The 8,720-nt window shown below is 43.9% G+C and overlaps 1 pseudogene; it reads left to right on the plus strand.

Annotated features, from left to right (window-relative positions):
- Window positions 1-5,663: 5,663 nt before the first annotated feature.
- On the plus strand, window positions 5,664-7,726 carry LOC129060876 (olfactory receptor 7E24-like; annotated as a pseudogene).
- The last annotated feature ends 994 nt before the right edge of the window (window positions 7,727-8,720 follow it).

Genomic DNA, 8,720 nt, shown 5'->3' on the forward strand with positions numbered 1-8,720 from the left:
AGCAGGTACGTGACTTGGGATTTACTATCCGACAGGGGTCAGAACGCAGCCCGGGATCAGAAAGAAAGGAGGTCATTTGCAATCTAGTGGAGCCCAAGAGCAGAAGGCAGGTGAGGGAATTCTTAGGAGCTGTGGGGTTTTGTAGACTGGGGATCCCAAACTTTGCAGTATTAGCCAAGTCTTTGTATGAGGTCACAAAGGGGACGGGGACCGGGAACGTTTGGAATGCAGATCCCAACAACAGCAAGTCTTTCATGAGTTAAAGGAAAAACTTCTGGCAGCCCCAGCCCTGGGGCTACTCGATCTGACAAAGCCTTTCCCATTGTATGCATCAGAGAGAGAAAAGATGGCAGCTGGACTTTGAACCCAAACTGTTGGGCTCTGGCCAAGGCCGGTGGCCTACCTCTCTAAACAACTAGACGGGTCTACTAAAGGATGGCCCCCTGTTTGAGGGCCTTGGCAGGAACTGCCCTGCTAGCACAAGAAGCAAATAAGATGACTCTTGGGCAAAACCTGAAGATAAAGGGCCCCCATGCTGTGGTGACTTTCATGAACACTAAAGGACATCATTGGCTAACGAATGCCACACTCACCAAGTACCAAACTTGGCTCTGTGAAAATCCCCGTGTAACCATTGCAGTTTGTAACACCCTACACCCCGCCACCTTGCTCCCGGTATCAGAGAGCCCTGTCGAGCCTGATTGTGTGGAAGTGTTGGACTCAGTCGACTCTAGCAGACCTGACCTCCGGGACCAGCCTTAGGCATCAGTAGACTGGGAACTATACGTGGATGGGAGCAGCTTCTTCAACCCCCAAGGAGAGGTGCAGGGTATGCAGTGGTAACACTGGACACTGTTGTTGAAACCAGATCATTGGCCCAGGCCACTTCAGCCCAGAAAGCTGAACTCATTGCTTTCATTCGGGCCTTAGGACTCAGTGAGGGTGAGATTGTAAACATTTACACTGATTCTCGGTATGTCTTTTTAACCCTTCAAGTGCATGGAGCGTGATAGAAAGAAAAGGGCCTATTGAACTCTGCGAGAAAAGACAGAAAATATCAACAAGAAACCTTGCAATGATTAGAAGCAGTACGGAAACCCCACAAGGTGGCAGTTATGCATTGCAGAAGACACCAGCGAGCTTCCACCTCGGTGGGTTTGGGGAATTCCCGCGCTGACTCAGAGGCTCGAAAAGCAGCATCTGCCCCCTTCTGGGCATCAGTGCTCCCTCAGGCACCTGATCTTGTACCTACTTCTTCTAAAAAAGAAAAGGACTTTTTCCAGGTAGAGGGAAGGACAAGTGATGGAGGAAGGATGGATTCGGTTACCAGATGGGAGAGTAGCTGTGCCACAGCTGCTAGGAGCTGCAGTTGTACTGGCTGTGCAAGAAACCACCCATGGAGGTCAGGAGTCATTGGAAAAGTTGTTAGGCCGCTATTTCTACATCTCGGCTTTGTCAGACCTTGCCAAAACGGTGAGGCAGCGGTGTGTTACCTGCCGACAGCATGATGCGAGGCAAGGTCCAGCCGTTCCACCTGGCATACGAGCTTATGGATCAGCCCCCTTTGAAGATCTACAGGTAGACTTCACCGAGATGCCAAAGTGTGGAGGTAACAAGTATTTACTTGTTCTTGGGCGTACCTACTCTGGGTGGGTGGAGGCCTATCCAACACGAACTGAGAAAGCACGTGAAGTAACCCGTTTTCTTCTTCGAGATCTGATTCCTAGATTTCGACTGCCCTTATGGATCGGCTCAGATAACGGGCCTGCGTTTTTCGCTCCCTTGGTACAGAAGACAGCAAAGGTATTGGGGATCACAAGGAAACTGCATGTCGCCTCCCGGCCTCAGAGTTCCGGAAAGGTGGAGCGGAAGAAATGGACTATCAAAAATAATACTATTGTCTTCCCGCTGGATATTTAAAACAACACCACAAGGGCCGTCAAACCACCTGCTAAATTTGAGGGAATGTTATCCTCTCCCCCCCTCCCCCGTCCACGGATATTAGAGACAATAACACAGGGGTAATGTACACCCACTGTTTTATTGGGAGTAATATCATCCTCTCCCTTCTTGGATATTAGGAACAATATCACACTGTGCGTGTAGTCCTGTCGCGAAATTCAATGGAATGTGATCCTTCACCTCCCTGGATATGACGAACAATATCACGGGGGATGTACAACTTCTGAGATATTCAGAGTGATATCATTCTCTCCCCTCTGGAAGTTAGGGACAATATCACAGGGGTAGTGTACACCCTCTAGGATGTTGGGACTAATATCATCCTCCCGCCCACTGGATATTAAAAACCATATCACAAGGGGGGTGTACAGACACTTCGATATTGGTATTAATACCATCCTCTCCCTCTTTGGATATTCGGTGCCATATTTCAGGTGGGGTATACGCCACCTGCAATATTGGAAGTAATATGATTTTATCCCCCCCGGATATCAGAAACGATATCACAGGGGTGGTGAACAACCCCTGCGATATTTGGAGTAATATCATCGTCTCCCCTCACGATTATTAAGAACAATATCGTACTGGTGGGGGGTGTACACCCCCCTTCATATTTGATACCATCCTCTTCCCCCCCTGGATATTAGGAACAATATCAGGAAGGGATGTAGAGACCCTGCGACCTTTGCTGTCATAGAATTATCTCTCCCCTACATATTAGGAAAAATGTCACTGGGGATGGGAACAGCCCTGCGATATTGAGGATAGTATCATCCTCTCCCACCTTGCATATTGGGAACAACATCACAGGTGGGGTGTACTGCCTCTGCGATATTGGGAGTAAAATTTTCCTCTCTTCCCCTGGACATCAGGAAGGGTATCAGAAGGGGAGGGTGTACATTCCCTGCCGTATTCAACGTAACTTTATCCTCTCCCTCCCAGGGTATTCAGAACAATAGGACAGGAGGTGTGTACACCAACTGCGATATTGAGAGTCATATCATCCTCTTTCGCTCTGGATATTAGGAACAATATCACAGGGTTGTGTACACCCCCTGCGATATTGGGAGTAATATCATCCTCTCTCCCTGTGGATATTAGGAAGAGTATCACAGGGCTGTGTAAACCCCCTGCGGTACTGGGAGTAATATCATCCTCTCTCCCTCTGAATAGAGGAAGATTTTCACAGGTGTGTGTACACCCCCTGCAATATTGGGAGTAATGTCATCCTCCCCAAACCTGGATGTTAGCAACGAGATCACAGAGGGGGTGTACACACACTGCGACATTGGAAGTAATATGATCCTCTCCCCACCTGGATATCGGGAAAGATACCACAGCGCGGGTATAAGTTTCCTACGCTGTTGGGAGTAATCTCATTCTTTTCCTTTCTGGATATGAGGAAGAATATCACAGGGATGCTGTACAATTACTTCGATATTGGGAGTAATATCATCCTCTGTTTTCCTGGATATTGGGCACAATAAGACAAAAAGGGGTACAACCCCTGCGATATTGGGAGTAATATACTCTCCTTCCCTGGATGTTAGAAAACAATATCATCAGGGCTGAACACCCCGTGCGATAATGGGAGTCATATTTACACTTTCACAGGCCATTTGGAACAATATCACAGGGGGTGTTTACGAACAGGGGTGGTGTACACCCCCTGTGATATTGGGAGTAACATTATTCTCTCCACCTCCACATATTAAGAACAATATCCCGGCGGGAGGTGGTACACCCCCAGTGATATTGGGAATCATGTCACCCTCTCCTTCCCTGGATATTCGGAACAATATCACAGGGGGGTGTACACCTTCTGTGATATTGGAAGCAATATCATCCTCTCCCCCACTGGATATTAGGAAAAATATCACTCATGGTGTACACCGACTGTGATATTAGGAAGAATATTACAGGGTGTATACCCACTCTCACTTTAGGAGAAATAGCTCCCTAAATGGTCACAAATAATATCACAGGGTATACAGTAATATCTCCCTAGGATAATGCAAATATTATCACAGGGTGTACACCCACTCTGATAACAGGAATAATATGTCCCAAGGATACTACCAATAATATCACAAGGCTGTACACCCAATATGACATAAGGAGTGATACCTCCCTAAGATATTATGAATAACATCACAGAATGTACACCCATGGTGTGTACCCACGGTGAAATTAGGAGTAATATCAACCAGGACATAACCAATAACACTACAGGCAGTACATACATGATGTACACCCACGGTGATGTGATGAGAACTATCTCCCTAGGATAATACGAATAACATCACAGAGTGTACACACATGGTAGACAACCACTGTGGCACTAGGACTGATAACTTTCTAAGATATTACGAATAGCATCACAGAAACACATGGGGTACACCCACTGTAATATTACGTGTAATTTCTCCCTAGCATGTTACGAGTAACATCTCAGTGTGTAAACACATGGTGAACACCCACTGTGACCTTAAGTGTAATATCCCCCTAGGATGTTACAAATAAAATCACAGGGTGTCCACCCGTGGTGTACACGCACTGTGATGTTAGGAATAATATCTCCCTAGGATAATACGAATAACACCACAGGGTGTACAGAAACTGTGATATTAGAGGTAATATCTCTCTAGGATGTTAAGAATCAGGTTATCACAGGGTGTACACCCACTGTCATACTGGGAGCAGTATCTCTCTAGGATAGTACAAATAATATCACAGAGTGCACACCCAGTGTGATATTAGGAGCTATATCTGTATGGGATATTACAAATTAGATCACAGAGTGTACACACATGGTGTACATCCACTTGGATATTAGGAGTAATATCTTCCTAGGACATTACAAAGAACATCACAGAGTGTACACCCACTGTAATATTAAGAGTCGCATCTCCCTAGGTTATTACAAATAATATCAGAGGGTGTGCACCCACTGCGATATTAGGAGTAATATCTTCCTAGGGTATTACAATTATTTTCACAGTGTGTACACACGTTTTATACACTCACTGTGATATTAGGAGAAATATCTACCCAGTATATAACAACATCACAGGGTGTACACCCACTTTGATATTAGCTGTAAGATTTTTTAAGTTGTTACAAATAATATCACAGGGTGTACAAACATGGTGTACACTCACTGTGATAGTAGGAGTCGTATCTCCATAATACATTTTGAACAATATCACAGGGTGTAAACCCACTGTATTATTAGGAGTAATATCTCTGTAGGATATTACAATTAATATCACAGGGTGTACACCCACTGTGATGTTAGGAGCAATATCTTTTTAGGATATTGCAAATAATATCACAGGGTGTTCGCCCACCCTGATGTCAGGAGCAATATCTCCCTAGGATATCAAAACTAGTATCACAGGGTGTACAATCCCTGCCTTCCAGGTTCTAAGGGATTCTCCTGTTTCAGCCTCTCGAGTAGCTAGGTTTACCCACCACCACGCCCGGCTAATTGTTTTTTTCTTTGTTTTCACTAGAGACGGGGTTTCACCATGTTGGCCAGGCTGCTCTTGAACTCCTGACCTCAGGTGATCCATCAGCCTCGGCCTCCCAAAGTGCTGGGATTACAGGTGTGAGCCATGGCGCTTGGCCAAGAGTTATATATTCAATTAATTTGGAGACACAGCTCCCACATTTGACTATGCATGGTCTTTTATGAAGAAATGATGTCAGAAAACCTAAGGATGGCAATAAATATGAAAAGTAACTGGCATGCTAAAAGGTCTTCTGATTAAGAGCTATAAGGTTCGATTTCATTTTTAGATAATGCGGTCCTAACTCTTGTGTCGTCCTTTTAAATATTCTACATCAAAGGAATTTGTAGCACGGTGTCAGAATAAAATAAAGGGTATTTCACTGCTTCTTAATTTCTTTCAATTAGACTGAGATCTTTTTCTTAAAGAGAGAAGCATGTTTTTATTGCATGTTATTGTTTCTGAAAAGAGTAGGCCGTATTTTACTGAGATCACGGATTTCTTATATATTAGGTTTTGGTCTTCTAACATTCTTCAGTGGATTTTCTCTAAAGTAGTATCTACAGAAAGAATTGAATAGCAAAAAAGGAAATCATGTACTAATTCTGAGATTTTTGGGTTTGTCACAGCTGAGAACTATTGCTGACGGTGTATGGTCCTCAAGTGTGAAAATGTTCCTTGTGAATTGCTTGCATCCAAAATATACACACGGCATTAAGGGCTGGTTTTTATCTTTTATTTTTCCAGTCCTCTTTTCTTCTCAAGGTGTCCAAGTCACACAGAGCCACGGAATCTCACAGTTGTCTGAGAATTCCTCCTCCTAGGACTCTCAGAGGATCCAGAACTGCAGCCCGTCCTCCCTGGGCTGTCCCTGTCCATGTACCTGGTCACGGTGCTGAGGAACCTGCTCATCATCCTGGCTGTCAGCTCTGACTCCCACCTCCACAGACCAATGTGCTTCTTCCTCTCCAACCTGTGCTGGGCTGACATCGCTTTCACCTCAGCCACGGTTCCCAAGATGATTGTGGACATGCAGTGGCATAGCAGAGTCGTCTCTTATGCGGGCTGCCTGACACGGATGTCTTTCTTGGTCCTTTTCACATATATAGAAGACATGATCCTGACTCTGATGGCCTATGACTGATTTGTGGCCATCTGTCACCCCCAGCATCCAGTCATCATGAATCCTCACCTCGGTGTCTTCTTCGTTTTGGTGTCCTTTTACCTTAGCCTGTCGGATGGATTGTGTTACGATTCACTCTCTTCAAGAATGTGGAAATCTCCAATTTTGTCTGTCACCCATCTCAACTTCTCAACCTTGCCTGTTCTGACAGCGTCATCAATAGCATATTCATATATTAAATAGTGCTATGTTTGGTTTTCTTCCAATTTCAGGGATCCTTTTGTCTTACTCTAACATTGTCCCCTCCATTCTAAGAATTTCATCGTCAGATGGGAAGTCTAAAGCCTTCTCCATCTGTGGCTCTCACCTGGCAGTTGTCTGCTTATTTTATGGAACAGGCATTGGCATGTACCTGACTTCAGCTGTGTCACCACCCCCCAGGAGTGGTGTGGTGGCATCAGGGATGTACACTGTGGTCACCCCCATGCTGAACCCTCTCATCTACTGCCTGAGAAACAGGGACATTCAAAGTGCCCTGTGGAGGCTGCGCAGCAGAACAGTCGAATCTCATGATCTGTTCCATCCTTTTTCTTGTGTGGGTAAGAAAGGGCAGCCACATTAAATCTCTACATCTGCAAATCCTGCCCCTTAGTCACATTATTGTTGTTGCTTGATGGCTTTTATTCCTTTCCGCATTTCCTATGTGAATATTGCTTTCTTCATCATGCCTTTAACTGGAATGTGTGAGTATTCTGGGATCCTTTGTTTAGCATAAACCTCATGACTGAATCCTCTATACCTAGGCAGCCTCCTTTAGTTTCTGACCAGTAACCCTGTCCTCCAGGTGGAATCACAACCATCGTTTTATATACAGGAAGTCCTTACTTCATTTTGGAATTCCCTGAACATCGACTTTATGGAAACAATATACAGCAGGTCCTCCAACACCATTGTTGTGTTCAAAGTTGTTATGATGTTGATGAGGAATAAGTGGTTTCACTATATATAATTTTGCTTAAAGGTGAAGTTTCCAAGAGACTATCAAAGATGATAAGTGAGGATATACTATACACCAAATTCATATCCTCTTCCAGAGTTCATGTGGAATTTCTCTATAAACTGCTTCTAGAGAATTTATTTAGGCAGGTTATGCTTAGAGATCCATGTCACCGGTACTCAAGCTTGTCTTTGAATCAAATCACCAGGGAAGCTTACAAATGATGAGGCCTGGGTCTCATTACATGAGATTCTGATTTACTTGCACCTGTGGTGGTATGTGGATTTTTTTTTTTTTTTCTTTTAAAGCACCACAGGTGATTCCATTGATGAAGTTTTTAGAGGTATCAAGCTCCAATAAGTAAGAAAAGAACTTAATTCTAATATGATTTCTTCAAATATTATCTTCAAATGCGTTGTCCTTCAACACCATACAAATTTTTATTATGCTGTTTTTTCTTACCATTTAGCATTTTCTTTTTTTTTTATTTTATATTTTTTTGAGTCAGAGTTTCACTCTTGTTGCCCAGGCTGGAGTGCAATGGCACGATCTTGGCTCACTGCAACCTTTGCCTCCCGCATTCAAGTGATTCTCCTGTCTCAGACTTCTGAGTAGCTGGGATTACAGGCATGCACTACTACGCCCGACTATTTTTTTTTTTTTTTTGTATTTTTGGTAGAGACAATATTTCTTCATATTAGTCAGGCTGGTCTTGAACTCCCGACCTCAGGTGATCTGCCCGCTTCGGCCTCCTAAAATGCTGGGATTACAGGCGTGAGGGACCGCGCCCAGCCACCACTTAGTATTTTCATTTTACATTTGTTGAAGTTATGGATTTATATACCCATTGATTGCTGCTTTATGATACACTTGCATATACATAAAATGGGAAATAGAAAAGAATAAAATGGGCACAGTATCCCTAAAGTTTCACTTTCCCAGACATTATTTGATATTAGTTTCAATTAAGAAACTGTGGTATACACACACAGCGAAGGATTATTCAGCCTCAAAAGCAGCGAAATCCTCTCCACAGTAGAAAAAGTGGATGAGATCGCAGGTCTGTATATGAAGTGAAATAAGCCAGGCACAGAATGAGAAATATTACATGTCCTCACTTCTATGT

The sequence above is a fragment of the Pongo abelii genome, chromosome 7 (genome assembly GCF_028885655.2).
Source record: "Pongo abelii isolate AG06213 chromosome 7, NHGRI_mPonAbe1-v2.0_pri, whole genome shotgun sequence".
NCBI classification, from domain to species: domain Eukaryota; kingdom Metazoa; phylum Chordata; class Mammalia; order Primates; family Hominidae; genus Pongo; species Pongo abelii.